This window comes from Schistocerca piceifrons, chromosome 2 (genome assembly GCF_021461385.2).
Source record: "Schistocerca piceifrons isolate TAMUIC-IGC-003096 chromosome 2, iqSchPice1.1, whole genome shotgun sequence".
NCBI lineage: Eukaryota > Metazoa > Arthropoda > Insecta > Orthoptera > Acrididae > Schistocerca > Schistocerca piceifrons.
The window spans coordinates 815,083,115-815,100,298 of NC_060139.1; the positions used below are offsets into that span (position 1 = coordinate 815,083,115).

The 17,184-nt window shown below is 42.3% G+C and overlaps 1 protein-coding gene across 1 annotated transcript in view; it reads left to right on the forward strand.

The window, feature by feature from the left end:
• The window catches only part of LOC124775891 (facilitated trehalose transporter Tret1-like), a 349,558-nt gene that overhangs the window by 89,447 nt on the left and 242,927 nt on the right, over window positions 1–17,184 (forward strand). The window lies entirely within an intron of this gene.

Below are 17,184 nucleotides of genomic sequence, written 5' to 3' on the forward strand. Positions count from 1 at the left end.
GGAAAAGTAAGTTTGCCTTTCCTTAACCTGTCTTCTAAGATAAGTCGTAGGATCAGTATTGCCCTGCGTGTTCCTACATTTCTACGGAATCCAAACTGACCTTCCCTGAGGTCGGCTTCTACCAGTTTTTTCATTCGTCTGTAAAGAACTGGTGTTAGTATTTTGCATCCGTGGTTTATTAAATTATATTATAGTTCGGTAATTTTCACTCCTGTCACCACCCGCTTTCTTGGAATTTGTATTATTATATTCTTCTTGAAGCCTGAGGGTATTTCGCCTGTCTAGTACATCTTGCTCACCAGATGGAAGGGTTTTGTCACGACTGGCTCTCCCAAGGCTATCAGTAGTTCTAACGGAATTTTTGTCCACTGCTTCGACTCAGGTCTTTCAGAGCTCCGTCAAATTCTTCAAGCAGTATCGTACCTGCCATCTCATATACGTCCTCCTCCATTTCCATATCATTACCCTTAAGTACGAGTATATCGCCCTTGTATGGACTCTACATACTCTTTCCACCTTTCCGCTTTCCCTTCCTTGCTTAGGACTGTCGATATTCATACAGGTAGTTAGCTTTTCTGCAAAGGTCTCTTTAATTTTCCTATAGGTGCATCTATCTTACCCCTAGTGATATATGCTTCTAAATCCTTACATTTGTCTTCTAGTCATTCCCGCTTAGCCATTTTGCACTTCTTGTAGATTTGTTTTTGAGACATTTGTATTCCTTTTCGCCTGCTTCATTTACTGTATTTTTATATTTTCCCCTTTCATCAATTAAATTCAGTATCTCTTGAGTTACACAAGGATTTCTACTAGCCATTTTTACCTCGGCTGGCTTCACTATTTCATCTCTCAAAGCTACCCATTCTTCTTCTCCTGCATTCCTTTCCCCTGTTCTATTCAATCGTTGCCCCCTGAAACTCTGTACAACCTCTGGTTCTTTCACTTTATCCAGGTCTCATCTCCCTAAATTCCTACTGTTTTGCAGTTTCTTCAGTAGTAATCTAATGTTCATAACCAATAAATTGTGGTCATCGTCCACATCTGACCCTGGAAATGTCTTGTAATTTAAAATCTGGTACCTAAATCTCTGTTTTACCATTATATAATCAGTCTGAACCCTACTTGGGTCTCCAGGTCTCTTCCATGTATACAGCCTTCTTTTAGGATTCTTAAACCAAATGTAGCTACGATTAAGTTATGCTCTGTGCAAAATTCTACCAGGTGGATTCCCCTTTCATTCCTGAACCCCAGTTCATATTAACGAAGTACCTTTCCTTCTCTTCCTTTCCCTTCTATTTCTTTCCCTTCCCTTACCTTCTCTTGCTTTTCGTTCTCTTGCTTTTCCTTCTCTTGCTTTTCCTTCTCTTGCTTTTCGTTCTCTTGCTTTTCCTTCTCTTGCTTTTCCTTCTCTTGCTTTTCCTTCTCTTGCTTTTCCTTCTCTTGCTTTTCCTTCTCTTGCTTTTCCTTCTCTTGCTTTTCCTTCTCTTGCTTTTCCTTCTCTTGCTTTTCCTTCTCTTGCTTTTCCTTCTCTTGCTTTTCCTTCTCTTGCTTTTCCTTCTCTTGCTTTTCCTTCTCTTGCTTTTCCTTCTCTCGCTTTTCCTTCTCTCGCTTTTCCTTCTCTCGCTTTTCCTTCTCTCGCTTTTCCTTCTCTCGCTTTTCCTTCTCTCGCTTTTCCTTCTCTCGCTTTTCCTTCTCTCGCTTTTCCTTCTCTCGCTTTTCCTTCTCTCGCTTTTCCTTCTCTCGCTTTTCCTTCTCTCGCTTTTCCTTCTCTCGCTTTTCCTTCTCTCGCTTTTCCTTCTCTCGCTTTTCCTTCTCTCGCTTTTCCTTCTCTCGCTTTTCCTTCTCTCGCTACTATGGAATTCTAGTCCGCAATTATTAAATTTTCGTCTCCCGTAACTATCTGAATAATTTCTTTTATCGCATGATACATTAGTTCAATCTGTTAGTCGTCTGCGGACCTAGTTGGCATGAAAACGTGTATTTCTGTTGTAGGTGTGGGCTTTGTGCCTATCTTGTCTGCAATAATGCGTTGAATATGCTGTTCGTAGTAGCTTATCCGCGTTCCTATTTTCTTATTCATTATTAAACGTACTCCTGCATTACCCCTGTTTGATTTTGTGTTTAAAACGGAGTAGCCTATTTACCTGACCAGAAGTCTCGTTCCTCCTGCCGCCAAACTTCACAAATTCCCACGATATGTAACTATCCGTAAAGCAGCGTACACAGTCAGCCAACGAGACTGAATTCCGCCGAACGTTGGTCGCCAATGTATTGACGTTTGGCTTCTCATCCACACCAAAGTGCTTGCGGCGAAGTAGAATCGCAGGTGGCTCTGATAGCTTGCAAATGTTGCGCCCCTTTTATTATTGTTATAAAGCAGCGCTTTGATTACAATTTCACCAGCCAATATTATGAGCGTAGAAGAGGATTTAGCAGCCGTCGCATGTGCAGCGTTCATTTTACTGCAAGAAAATGATCAGCCGAAAAACGAAAAAAGGGGATGAGGCTGGTGGACGACCTTTCTTTCAAAAAGTAGGGGGCAGTCTGGTGGGACAAAACTGTCCACCTTAAAGCTGAATTTGAATATGAGCTATTTCATTTTTTTTCTAATGAAAGCTACAGATCTCGAATTTTTATTGAATTATAAAGGCCAAAGATAACACCTCGTTTAGGACAGCTGTGTCTGCAGCAGAAAGCTTTTTGTCGTTCACATCGAAAATATGTCAATACATACTCCAATTTCTGTTTCACATCTTGCATTGCTGTGTTATTTTCTTCCAAGAGTGTAGTCTTTTCAACTTGTTTTAACAATCGCAGATCGTAGGGGCCCATTAATGTTTCCGTTCACGATAAGACTCAGCTTTAATGCCCTCTCCACATGTCACTCTATACTCCAGTATTTTGAAACGTAATAAACACACCTCTTAGCGAGAGCGGGCATTGCCTGCAGGATAAACATCGACTGTTGAAATTAAGCTTTCCAGGACAGCCACACGTCGCACTGAGTATGGCTTGGCCCTGAGCACTATGGGACTGAACATCTATGGTCATCAGTCCACTGAGTATGTTTTGTTCAATAATTTTGCTCTTTAATTTAACAGGCAGCTACTGTAAATTGTAAATTTCAGAGTTTCTGATAATGCTCTTCGCAAATTAATAAGCGAAAACTGTCAATAAAATGTACTAAGTGCGACTTGTGGCTGTCGTTTAGAAAACGAAAAACACACAGCCGTTCTAGAGACACAACAGATCTAGAGACACAACAAATCGCTACTCACAGTAGCGAACCAAGTTGTGGGCCGAACCTTCAGAACAGTTACAACCCTTCTTGAAGAAGAAGTGGGCGAAACGTTAGGTTCCAGTAAGAAATTCGTACTACCATGACAAAATAGCCTGGAATATGTTGTGTGACATTTTCGGCTGTGAAACTTCACATTTTACAGCAAACATTTTACAGCCCTTACCTTGATATTTGGTCCCTCAGTTTTAAATGTTATTGTAAACCACGATACTAAAAATTTTAGTTTACGTAGCAGCTATGGAAGGTGTGAAATGATAGTAATTCGTCTTTCGCGAGTAGTAATCTCACTGATACGTTACCAGGTGCTCGTTGAAGCATTCTTAAATAGGCGATGAATTTTTAAACCACATAAGAAAATATATATATATATATATATATATATATATATATATATATATATATATATATATATATATATCGATTAACACCTTGCCGTCCGCACGTCTCGTACTAATTTATTCTCTTGGCGCCGGCAGCGCTAATTCGGATTACTTGGGTTGTCGCCGGCCGCGTGTCACCTTTCCCTTGATAACAAGCTTCAAACACATTGACTTCAGCGCGTTTTAATTTTCCCAGAAATCCTCTAATTTGTCGTATCGTTCTTTTCAAGTACTACTCTGCAAGTTCTATGCTGTTATAATAATTATCCATAAGAAGGTGTCAGTAGTTCCATCACTGCTTTTGCTAAGGGTTGTCCAGCGCCGGCGTATATCTTGAATGAGGAAATGTGACCCGTACAGCATTCGAATGAGTATGCTATATTTCGTAATGTTCGACGGATTGTAAACTTTAAAATTTAACTGTCCACGCCACGGTATCATTCATTCATTGAGATGTTTTGACTTAGGTTAAACGTTTCTTTAAAGTTTTTGGAAAAATAACCAATTACGAATTGCACTTTGAAAAGCCGGTCGGCATTATCCGGTTTATTGTTGTTGTCGGAAAAATGTAAAAATTATAATATATGTCTGAATCGGTTGCGGGACATCGTTTTGCGAAATATAGTTGTCTATCAACGGATTCGTTGACCAGAATCATCGATTCTTTCTTTCTTTCTTTGTTTCCTTTTTTTTCTTTACAATTCCCATAAGGATAGCAACCCCAAACCATTTTCTAAGTTCGGGTACCGTAAAGTCGACAAATCTGGCATTTTTTAAAATCCGGGTTCCTTCTATTGCCATTTTGACTATATTACTTGTTGGTTTCGTTGCTAATTTATTCAAATAGATCGTTCCCAATATGTAATTCTACAATATCCACGACGCTGTGTGTATCTTTGGGAAATATGTGTGGACCCGGAGGTCCTCCAAATTTACTATTGGTCCTCAGTAAATCATAGTCTGTCTTCTTCGTCTGATTCATCCGAATCAGTTGGCAACCGTAGCGTTCGCCGAATTCTTCCTGGACGTATTTCACTGTCTTCCGACAATTCTGCTTCACTGTCATTGTTTTGATATCAAGTGTCTTCTTCCCAATCGGTCAAGTCGTCCGGAACGTCAGACAAGACGCCGGCGCATTCGTCGTAAATAGTCGTATCGTCACATTCCATGTAGGCTTTCACGGCCGGCGTCTTCATCAGTAAACACTTCCGGGCTAAGTTGCCGTGGTCGATCTGTAGAACTTCTTCTCCCTGACGTTTCGTTCTCAACTACGGAGAACATCTTCCGAGGTGAGTCAACGACTCGGAAGATGTTCTCCGTAGTTGAGAACGAAACGTCAGGGAGAAGAAGTTCTACAGATCGACCACGGCAACTTAGCCCGGTAGTGTTTACTGATGGAGTCGTATCGTCTCTTTCGTCTGCCATGATGAACGTGCACAAGTACTTATAAAAACAAAAAACTTCTTTACGTGTGTAACTTATAGTTACCCAAACACCACACCAAGAGAATTAAAAAGATACTAAAGTGCTGTCATCTGCCAAAGCGCGATACTATGCACACGACACCACTGTAGTGTCGCCGGACGGCAAAGTGTTAATACTCAGCGAAACGGGCGCCCAATGGTGTTTGACCACCTGGTCCGCTGTATCCGCCGGGTACGAGTTTTCCCAACTGGGCTCCCGGCCTGCTGGCTGGTTCGCCAAGGTCGCGGACAACAGAGGTCGCAGAGGGCACCTTCGCTGCTCACCTCGCAACTGCAAGCAACCGCCGAAATATTCGGCACAATTTGTCCCCGAATCCAGGGAGTGATATAAGTTTGTACAGTACTGTGCTTACTTTTGGATGCCTTCAGCATGAACTCCCATGTAGCTCGACAACAGCTACGATATCTGTCTCCCTGTACGTCAGTAGATTCAAATACTCAGAATGGAGAGACGATGTTAAGTTCTCAGTTTAAATTTGAAGTTATAGTTAGGCTTGACCATCGTTATGGATATCAAATGAAAATACAAATGCGCGACATTCTTGTTTTATACGTTCTTGCACTTGTACGAAAGTGGCAGCATTATAACTCTCTGAGGAGCTGGATGTTCTTTCCAATGTATCTCATAATGAAACAATATAATAAGGTTTTGGAGCGGCCTGATTAAAGTCATTGTACTGTATTAGACGTAATGGTTTATGGTATGCGTTGGATATCTGTTTTACCGATATGTATAAACAGTGACAGTAGTTCACAAAGAATAAACAGTACTCCAACAGCGACCGAGAAGCGCTGTCGGATGCTGGCAGTTGTCAGCGCGGGCGAGGGCAATACTGTTACTGATGGAGTACTCAGAATTCTTCGTGTTTTACTGTCCCTGTTAATACTTACCGCTAATGCGAATACTGCTCTATAAAATGGGCACGTGAAATTCCGTTTTAGAAATCACTTTACTCGTAACGGGAAACTAACAGACACTTTCCGTCGACATGGGGCGTCGCGTGAAAGACGGGACTAGCAGTATTGGTTGGACTGCGTCCAGCCACACGTTGCATAAACGAAATATCCGGCGAAATACCAGGGAAAATGCGCCTTATGGGATCAAAACTAGACATGTTTGTCTCAATGGTAATTCCGCGATCGTTCATTAAATAAAATATGGCGTTTCAGTCTTCGATCGCTATTCTTTATTTTCAATTACCGGTTTCGGGCTAGCTGCCCATCTTCAGATCATATAGTGTAGTTACAGAGTAACTTGTGTACATCTACATCTACATTTATACTCCGCAAGCCACCCAATGGTGTGTGGCGGAGGGCACTTTACGTGCCACTGTCATTACCTCCCTTTCCTGTTCCAGTCGCGTATGGTTCGCGGGAAGAACGACTGTCTGAAAGCCTCCGTGCGCGCTCGAATCTCTCTAATTTTACATTCGTGATCTCCTCGGGAGGTATAAGTAGGGGGAAGCAATATATTCGATACCTCATCCAGAAACGCACCCTCTCGAAACCTGGCGAGCAAGCTACACCGCGATGCAGAGCGCCTCTCTTGCAGAGCCTGCCACTTGAATTTATTAAACATCTCCGTAACGCTATCAAGGTTACCAAATAACACTGTGACGAAACGCGCCGCTCTTCTTTGGATCTTCTCTATCTCCTCCGTCAAACCGATCTGGTACGGATCCCACACTGATGAGCAATACTCAAGTATAGGTCGAACGAGTGTTTTGTAAGCCACCTCCTTTGTTGATGGACTACATTTTCTAAGCACTCTCCCAATGAATCTCAACCTGGTACCCGCCTTACCAACAATTAATTTTATATGATCATTCCACTTCAAATTGTTCCGCACGCATACTCCCAGATATTTTACAGAAGTAACTGCTACCAGTGTTTGTTCCGCTATCATATAATCATACAATAAAGGATCCTTCTTTCTATGTATTCGCAATACATTACATTTGTCTATGTTAAGGGTCAGTTGCCACTCCCTGCACCAAGTGCCTATCCGCTGCAGATCTTCCTGCATTTCGCTACAATTTTCTAATGCTGCAACTTCTCTGTATACTACAGCATCATCCGCGAAAAGCCGCATGGAACTTCCGACACTATCTACTAGGTCATTTATATATATATTGTGAAAAGCAATGGTCCCATAACACTCCACTGTGGCACGCCAGAGGTTACTTTAACGTCTGTAGACGTCTCTCCATTGATAACAACATGCTGTGTTCTGTTTGTTAAAAACTCTTCAATCCAGACACACAGCTGGTCTGATATTCCGTAGGCTCTTACTTTGTTTATCAGGCGACAGTGCGGAACTGTATCGAACGCCTTCCGGAAGTCAAGAAAAATGGCATCTACCTGGGAGCCTGTATCTAATATTTTCTGGGTCTCATGAACAAATAAAGCGAGTTGGGTCTCACACGATCACTGTTTCCGGAATCCATGTTGATTCCTACATAGTAGATTCTGGGTTTCCAAAAACGACATGATACTCGAGCAAAAAACATGTTCTAAAATTCTACAACAGATCGACGTCAGAGATATAGGTCTATAGTTTTGCGCATCTGCTCGACGACCCTTCTTGAAGACTGGGACTATCTGTGCTCTTTTCCAATCATTTGGAACCCTCCGTTCCTCTAGAGACTTGCTGTACACGGCTGTTAGAAGGGGGGCAAGTTCTTTCGCGTACTCTGTGTAGAATCGAATTGGTATCCCGTCAGGTCCAGTGGACTTTCCTCTATTGAGTGATTCCAGTTGTTTTTCTATTCCTTGGACACTTATTTCGATGTCAGCCATTTTTTCGTTTGTGCAAGGATTTAGAGAAGGAACTGCAGTGCGGTCTTCCTCTGTGAAACAGCTTTGGAAAAGGTGTTTAGTATTTCAGCTTTACGCGTGTCATCCTCTGTTTCAATGCCATCATCATCCCGTAGTGTCTGGATATGCTGTTTCGAGCCACTTACTGATTTAACGTAAGACCAGAACTTCCTAGGATTTTCTGTCAAGTCGGTACATAGAATTTTTCTTTCGAATTCACTGAACGCTTCACGCATAGCCCTCCTTACGCTAACTTTGACATCGTTTAGCTTCTGTTTGTCTGAGAGGTTTTGGCTGCGTTTAAACTTGGAGTGGAGCTCTCTTTGCTTTCGCAGTAGTTTCCTAACTTTGTTGTTGTACCACGGTGGGTTTTTCCCGTCCCTCACAGTTTTACTCGGCACGTACCTGTCTAAAACGCATTTTACGATTGCCTTGAACTTTTTCCATAAACACTCAACATTGTCAGTGTAGGAACAGGAATTTTCGTTTTGATCTGTTAGGTAGTCTGAAATCTGCCTTCTATTACTCTTGCTAAATAGATAAACCTTCCTCCCTTTTTTTATATTCCTATTAACTTCCATATTCAGGGATGCTGCAACGGCCTTATGATCACTGATTCCCTGTTCTGTACATACAGAGTCGAAAAGTTCGGGTCTGTTTGTTATCAGTAGGTCCAAGATGTTATCTCCACGAGTCGGTTCTCTGTTTAATTGCTCGAGGTAATTTTCGGATAGTGCACTCAGTATAATGTCACTCGATGCTCTGTCCCTACCACCCGTCCTAAACATCTGAGTGTCCCAGTCTATATCTGGTAAATTGAAATCTCCACCTAAGACTATAACATGCTGAGAAAATTTATGTGAAATGTATTCCAAATTTTCTCTCAGTTGTTCTGCCACTAATGCTGCCGAGTCGGGAGGTCGGTAAAAGGAGCCAATTGTTAACCTAGCTCGGTTGTTGAGTGTAACATCCTCCCATAATAATTCACAGGAACTATCCACTTCTACTTCACTACAGGATAAACTACTACTAACAGCGACGAACACTCCACCACCGGTTGCATGCAATCTATCCTTTCTAAACACCGTCTGTACCTTTGTAAAAATTTCGGCAGAATTTATCTCTGGCTTAAGCCAGCTTTCTGTACCTATAACGATTTCAGCTTCCGTGCTTTCTATCAGCGCTTGAAGTTCTGGTACTTTACCAACGCAGCTTCGACAGTTGACAATTACAATACCGATTGCTGCTTGGTCCCCGCATGTCCTGACTTTGCCCCGCACCCGTTGAGGCTGTTGCCCTTTCTGTACTTGCCCAAGGCCATCTAACCTAAAAAACCGCCCAGCCCACGCCACACAACCCCTGCTACCCGTGTTGCGTGTAGTGGACTCCTGACCTATCCAGCGGAACCCGAAACCCCACCACCCTATGGCGCAAGTCGAGGAATCTGCAGCCCACACGGTCGCAGAACCGTCTCAGCCTCTGATTCAGACCCTCCACTCGGCTCTGTACCAAAGGTCCGCAATCAGTCCTGTCGACGATGCTGCAGATGGTGAGCTCTGCTTTCGTCCCGCTAGCGAGACTGGCAGTCTTCACCAAATCAGATAGCCGCCGGAAGCCAGAGAGGATTTCCTCCGATCCATAGCGACACACATCATTGGTGCCGACATGAGCGACCACCTGCAGATGGGTGCACCCTGTACCCTTCATGGCATCCGGAAGGACCCTTTCCACATCTGGAATGACTCCCCCCGGTATGCACACGGAGTGCACATTGGTTTTCTTCGCCTCTCTTGCTGCCACAGAACACTCGGTTTGCTTATGACAGCGAACCGAGTGTTCTGTATGGACAAGTTACTCTGTAACTACACTATATGATCTGAAGATAGGCAGCTAGCCCGAAAGCGGTAATTGAAAACAAAGAATAGCGATCGAAGACTAAATTGAGTACAGTAGTCATAGAAACGTTAATTGATAGACCTGCTAATAAATTCGCAATGAAAAGAGCAAAATTTCTGAGTGTGAAAATACAGTACCTATAAATCGAATAACAGTATTGTATTACGAACTGTGACAGTCACGAAAAAGGCGTGATACGTGATGCAACCCGTTTTTACTCAGGTCTGAAGACGGTCATTACCGACCGAAATTAATGTGATAACAAATAAAAATTTTCATCCAAGACTGGAATTATAAAAAATCAAAGAATTAATTGCATTACATTACATTACAGAATTCGTGGGATAAATAATTTACATCAACAAAAGGGAGCAATAACATCCGTAACACAGCCTTCACAATTAAGATTTGGACTACAAGAAACAGTTTTAAGTCCCAGATGCAACTGCACAACACTAATTATGCTGCTCTTCACAACAGTTTGCACAGTCACTCACTCGACGGTACAGGTGGCGCTGTCGCGGGTACCTCACCTGATCCACACGCCCCCTAGGCAAACTGAGAAATGTGCTGCAGCTTTGGCTCCAGTAGGGAAGGACTACAAATGTGCCGCGAAATCACGGCAGATCACGTAGTTTCTCGAATACCCATCTTAAGTCACGCACCTGGCGTGGTTCTCTTTAAATTCCTCTCTTTCCAGGTTTCTACATTTTAAATAAAAAGTGACAATATATTTAAAAGTATATTATGAATCAAAACACACACGAAACCGGTGTAGTATTGCTCCAGTGTAGTGCGTGGTTACATTCGTAATGTATAAAATATTATTCCAGGAACCCACGGAACAGCCTGTCAGTGCATTTAAAAACACAGCCGTTGAATTTTGTAAGATAAATTTTGCGTTGTTTATTGCCCCAATTACGTAACAGCAGTATGTTCAGCTCATAGGCACAATCGAAAAGTACTTTTCTTTATGATGCAGAGTCATTAGCATCATATAGTTTAACCATCAATGATAAAATCCGCTACAGTTATAAAAATTAATTATATCTAAAAAGGAAAGCATCCCTGTTTCAAGGCTTCTCTACCATCTTCAGGTGCGTATTAAAATATGATTCCATAAAGGATGCAAACCTGAGGTTAACATATGTTAGCCTAACTTAATCTCAGGTCATCCTTTATGGGATCACTTCATATATACACCAGAATGTCAAGAAACCGGCTTGTGCTTTAATGTTTAGAAATAAATAATTTTTACAGCCGGCCGGTGTGGCCGAGCGGTTCTAGGGGCTTCAGTCTGGAACCGCGCGACCGCTACGGTCGCAGGTTCGAATCCTGCCTCGGGCATGGGTGTGTGTGATGTACTTAGGTTAGTTAGGTTTAAGTAGTTTTAAGTTCCAGGGGACTGATGACCTCAGAAGTTAAGTCCCATAGTGCTCAGAGCCATTTGAACCAATTTTTACAACTATGGCGGATTTTGTATTTGATGAATATCAACAGTTGTGGATGGCCCGTCAGGAGAAAAAAAAATGGTTCACATGGCTCTGAGCACTATGGGACTTAACTGCTGAGGTTATAAGTCCCCTAGAACTTAGAACTACTTAAACCTAACTAACCTAAGTACATCACACACATCCATGCCCGAGGCAGGATTCGAACCTGCGACTGTAGCGGTCGCGCGGTTCCAGACTGAAGCGCCTAGAAGCGCTCGGCCACTCCGGCCCGCTCAGGAGAAAAATGTGGCATACCAATTAAGTAACCTTCCATAGTTAACTGTTTTGCCATTGTACCCAAAACACAGGGTGTTTCACGTACGATGCAACTTCTGTGTTCAGCGTTGCGTTGGCAGGAAGGCAGGTGCCGAATGTTGTATAACCTGCAGCCCGTTCCTCTTGCAGTCGTAAGTGACATGACGGTCTTAGCCAAACAAGTGGCATTGGAAGGCAGTCAAAGAAAATCGTTGCATCATTTAGTTCTTCATACAGGTATATCATTAGCAGCTGCGTATAAAGTCGAAACAAAACCTCATGCCGTAACGGTTGTAGCGTATGTTGCGAGTGAATCGGGTTCGGGTTGGGACTTGTGCAGACATTGGCTCAATCTAACAAATAATTTATTAAACACGAAATTCTTTTTGATACCAGAACAATAATCAATAATAGTGATATTGAAATTAATCTGCAGCCCTGTATGGGTATTGAAAGCAGGGCTCAAACAACAGAACATCAATAAAATGCTTTCAGTACACCAAACAGAATTAAAACCAAGCTGTTGCCCCAGTGCTTAGTCAAGCAACAGTAACAATTACATTATATGGCCCTCGGCCACAGACAGGAAATAAAATTGATATAATGCATGCAGTTAACCCTAATGTACCAAAACAACTATGACTTCATTGTGATTATCTACCTATGGGAAAAGCAGTAAAGGTAACAAAAGAAAAATTCGCAGTAGGTATTAAAATCCATGGAGAAGAAATAAAAACGTTGAGGTCCGCAGATGACATTGTAATTCTGTCAGAGACAGCAAAGGACTTGCATGAGCAGTTGAACGGAATGGACAGTGTCTTGAAAGGAGGATATAAGATGAACATCAACAAAAGCAAAACAAGGATAATGGAATGTAGTCAAATTAAATCGGGTGATGCTGAGGGAATTAGATTAGGAAATGAGACACTTAAAGTAGTAAAGGAGTTTTGCTATTTGGGGAGCAAAATAACTGATGATGGTCGAAGTAGAGAGGATATAAAATGTAGACTGGCAATGGCAAGGAAAGCGTTTTTGAAGAAGAGAAATTTGTTAACATCAAGTATAGATTTAAGTGTCAGGGAGTCGTTTCTGAAAGTATTTGTATGGAGTGTAGCCATGTATGGAAGTGAAACATGGACGATAAATAGTTTGGACAAGAAGAGAATAGAAGCTTTCGAAATGTGGTGCTACAGAAGAATGCTGAAGATTAGATGGGTAGAACACATGACTAATGAGGAGGTATTGAATAGGATTGGGGAGAAGAGGAGTTTGTGGCACAACTTGACAAGGAGGAACCGTTTGGTAGGACCTGAGGCATCAAGGGATCACCAATTTAGTATTGGAGGGCAGCGTGGAGGGTAAAAATCGTAGAGGTCGACCAAGAGATGAATACACTCAACAGATTCAGAAGGATGTAGGTTGTAGTAAGTACTGGGAGATGAAGAAGCTTGCACAGGATAGAGTAGCATGGAGAGCTGCATCAAACCAGTCTCAGGACTGAAGACCACAACAACAACAACATATCTGAATATTGGTCTACCACTGCTGCCAATACCAACTAGCTGCTAAGACCATAGCTCTACAAAACTGTTGTGACTGGACGAAACTACAGTCGTCCAGTCAAAGCTGTGGGTTTTCTGAGTGCTCTGAGAGATGTTTCACTTTTCAGTACAACAGGTGAAATATTATTTCACTTTATTGCACTAGCAAATAAAAAGTTCTTTGCCGCAGGAGCACGTAAGATATTTACACCTGTTATTGACTACGAAAGCACCATTTGATGCACACAATCACAAGCTGTTCTCTTGATGTACAACCTCAACATTAAGACAACTACACAGATATATTTTCCACCGATCGACAAAAACGTTGTCCTTGTTGATGATGTTGACTGCTGTAACTAAGGTCACGAATTGGGGAGAGCTCTTTCTAGCTCGCCTCTATATTGACCTCAGTACGAGGTACTGCTGTGTTGAGATGGGAGGCGTGGTCTTCTTGACCACTTCCCACACGTTGCTGCAGATTGCAGCAAGCCCTCGCTAATGACTGTGGAATCGATTCGTGTTGCCGCCTTTGGTGTGGCACAGTCATATCTGACCTATCACAATAACTATCCATGCACGTATCTCAAACTCCTGCACAATAAAACGAACAAAATGGTCACATGCAGAAAACAACTCACACGGTGACCGTACAAAAGGCATCAACAAATCAGTCACACACACAGCGTAAAACAAACAAAATCCCTTTCTGCATAGTACAAATCACTATGCTCAGAGCACGTAATTTAACAAAATCCAAATGGCTCTCGCCTCCAGAGAACACACCGGCATGCAAAGCATGTCACGAACAAAGACCACAACTTGTCGCATAACGATGGACTTCCATGTATAATGCCACTTACTGACCAGTTCATTCAGTGCACCGCTACTAATCAGCACTGCACACTGACTGAATTAAATTGAGGGGGACCAGCAATCAGTTGTCGTTTACTTCCTAGCTTTACTAAAGGAGATCCAGATTTTAGCTAGTAACTAGCCGTTATGGACGCAGTATTTCAAAGCTCTTACGCCTGCCCTAGTGCATTCAAGTCTTGAATGAATTGTGACAGGAGCCCAAACAACAGCTATGGGTGTACTAGGGCGGATATAAAAACTCTGAAATACTGCACGGATAAATGGCTAGTTACTAGCGGAATCCAGATCTGCTTTAATAAAGCTAGAAATAAAAAGACGACTGACTGCTGCAGTCTATCATTTTGATAGTCACACCACAATCGTTGAGCGCATTCAACTTTCCTAATGAAAGGTAATTTGGTGAGCTGAATCACTCAAGCACCAGGATGCAATTATCGAACAATGAAGCATGCAGGTAGCACTTCTCTTCATATCCAGGAGCTCCTTTGTCCACCTCCAATGGGATTGCCGTCCTTTCGGCTCGGGAGAGACACCAACCGCTCCACCAGGTTGTGTTCACATATCGGTCACGCCACACGCTGACCATTAGCTCTCAGCTCTTAGCTCTCAGCTATACACCAGCTAGCAGAAGCTTCCCGTACTGGCTCTGTGGCCACTATTCGTTGCTGGCCGTCCGGCGACTAACTATCCCTTTGCACACCTCTGCCACTGCGCTACTCGTGGCAACCGAATGCTCTCTAAACACAGAGAAACACATTTCCCTACAACATTCCTTCCCGTCAACTGCACACTGATTTCCAATTTTCAGTTCGTACGTGACAATTTGCTGCTAAATTCAAAAATCCAAAAGTCCGTCATATTTAAAACGGTAGTTATCTTGGGTATTAACAACCGCTTCAGCTCTATTTGGTCCTTTTACTGTATCAGTACCGGTTCCGTATAGATCGGAGAAGCGATCACTATTGTACGATTTGTTTTGGACCCATCCACTATATAGGAAACTGGCAGTTTTTAATCCATGACATACATTCTTACAGCGGTGTTTTGTTTCGACGGACAACGAATGTTGGGAAAATAGATTTTGAGTTTTCCCATTCTAATGTCTGTGCTGGTACTGCGAACGGCTGAAAGCAAGGGGAAACTACAGCCGTTATTTTTCCCGAGGGCATGCAGCTTTACTGTATGGTTAAATGATGATGGCGTCCTTTTGGGTAAAATATTCCGGAGGTAAAATAGTCCCCCATTCGGATCTCCGGGCGGGGACTACTCAAGAGGACGTCGTTATCAGGAGAAAGAAAACTGGCGTTCTACGGATCGGAGCGTGGAATGTCAGATCCCTTAATTGGGTAGGTTGGTTAGAAAATTTAAAAAGGGAAATGGATAGGTTAAACTTAGATACAGTGGGAATTAGTGAAGTTCGGTGGCAGGAGGAAAAAGACATTTGGTCAGGTGAATAACAGGGTTATAAATTCAAAATCAAATAGGGGTAATGCAGGAGTAGGTTTAATAATGAATAAAAAAATAGGAGTGCGGGTAAGCTACTAGAAACAGTATAGTGAACGCATTATCGTTGCCAAGATAGACACGAAGCCCATGCCTACTACAGTAGTACAAGTTTATATGCCAACTGGCTCTGCAGATGATGAAGAAATTGATGAAATGTATGATGAGATAAAAGAAATTATTTAGGTAGTGAAGGGAGACGAAAATTTAATAGTCATGGGTGACTGAAATTCGAGAGTAGGAAAAGGGAGAGAAGGAAACACAGTGGGTGAATATGGATTGGGGGAGAGAAATGAAAGAGGAAGTCGTCTGGTAGAATTTTGCACAGAGCATAACTTAATCATAGCTAACACTTGGTTCAAGAATCATAAAAGAAGGTTGTATACATGGAAGAATCCTGGAGATACTAGAAGTCATCAGATAGATTATATAGTGGTAAGACAGAGATTTAGGAACCAGGTTATAAACTGTAAGACATTTCCAGGGGCAGATGTGGACTCTGACCACAATCTATTCGTTATGAACTGTAGATTAAAACTGAAGAAACTGCAAAAAGGTGGGAATTTAAGGAGATGGGACCTGGATAAACTGACTAAACCAGAGGTTGTACAGAGTTTCAGGGAGAGCATAAGGGAACAATTGACAGGAATGGGGGAAAGAAATACAGTAGAAGAAGAATGGGTAGCTCTGAGGGATGAAGTAGTGAAGGCAGCAGAGGATCAAGTAGGTAAAAAGACGACGGCTAATAGATATCCTCGGGAAACAGAAGAAATATTGAATTTAATTGACGAAAGGAGAAAATATAAAAATGCAGTAAATGAAGCAGGCAAAAAGGAATACAAACGTCTCAAAAATGAGATCGACAGGAAGTGCAAAATGGCTAAGCAGAGATGGGTAGAGGACAAATGTAAGGATGTAGAGGCTTCTCACTAGGGGCAAGATAGATACTGCCTACAGGAAAATTAGAGACCTTTGGAGAAAAGAGAGCCACTTGTATGAATATCAAGAGCTCAGATGGAAACCCGGTTCTAAACAAAGATGGGAAGCAGAAAGGTGGAAGGAGTATTTAGAGGGTCTATACAAGGGCGATGTACTTCAGGACAATATTATGGAAACTGAAGAGGATGTAGATGAAGATGAAATGGGAGATATGATACTGTGTGAAGACTTTGACAGAGCGCTGAAAGACCTGAGTCGAAACAAGGCCCCGGGAGTAGACAACATTCCATTGGAACTTCTGACGGCCGTGGGAGAGCCAGTCCTGACAAAACTCTACCATCTGGTGAGCAAGATGTATGAGACAGGCGAAATACCCTCAGATTTCAAGGAGAATATAATAATTCCAATCCCAAAGAAAGCAGGTGTTGACAGATGTGAAAATTACCGAATTACCAGTTTAATAAGTCACTGCTGTAAAATACTAACGCGAATTCTTTACAGACTAATGGAAAAACTGGTAGAAGCCGACCTCGGGGAAAATCGGTTTGGATTCCGCAGAAATGTTGGAACACGTGAGGCAGTACTGACCCTACGACTTATCTTAGAAGAAAGATTAAGGAAAGGCAAACCTACGTTTCTAGCATTTGTAGACTTAGAGAAAGCTTTCGACAATGTTGTTGTTGTTGTGGTCTCCAGTCC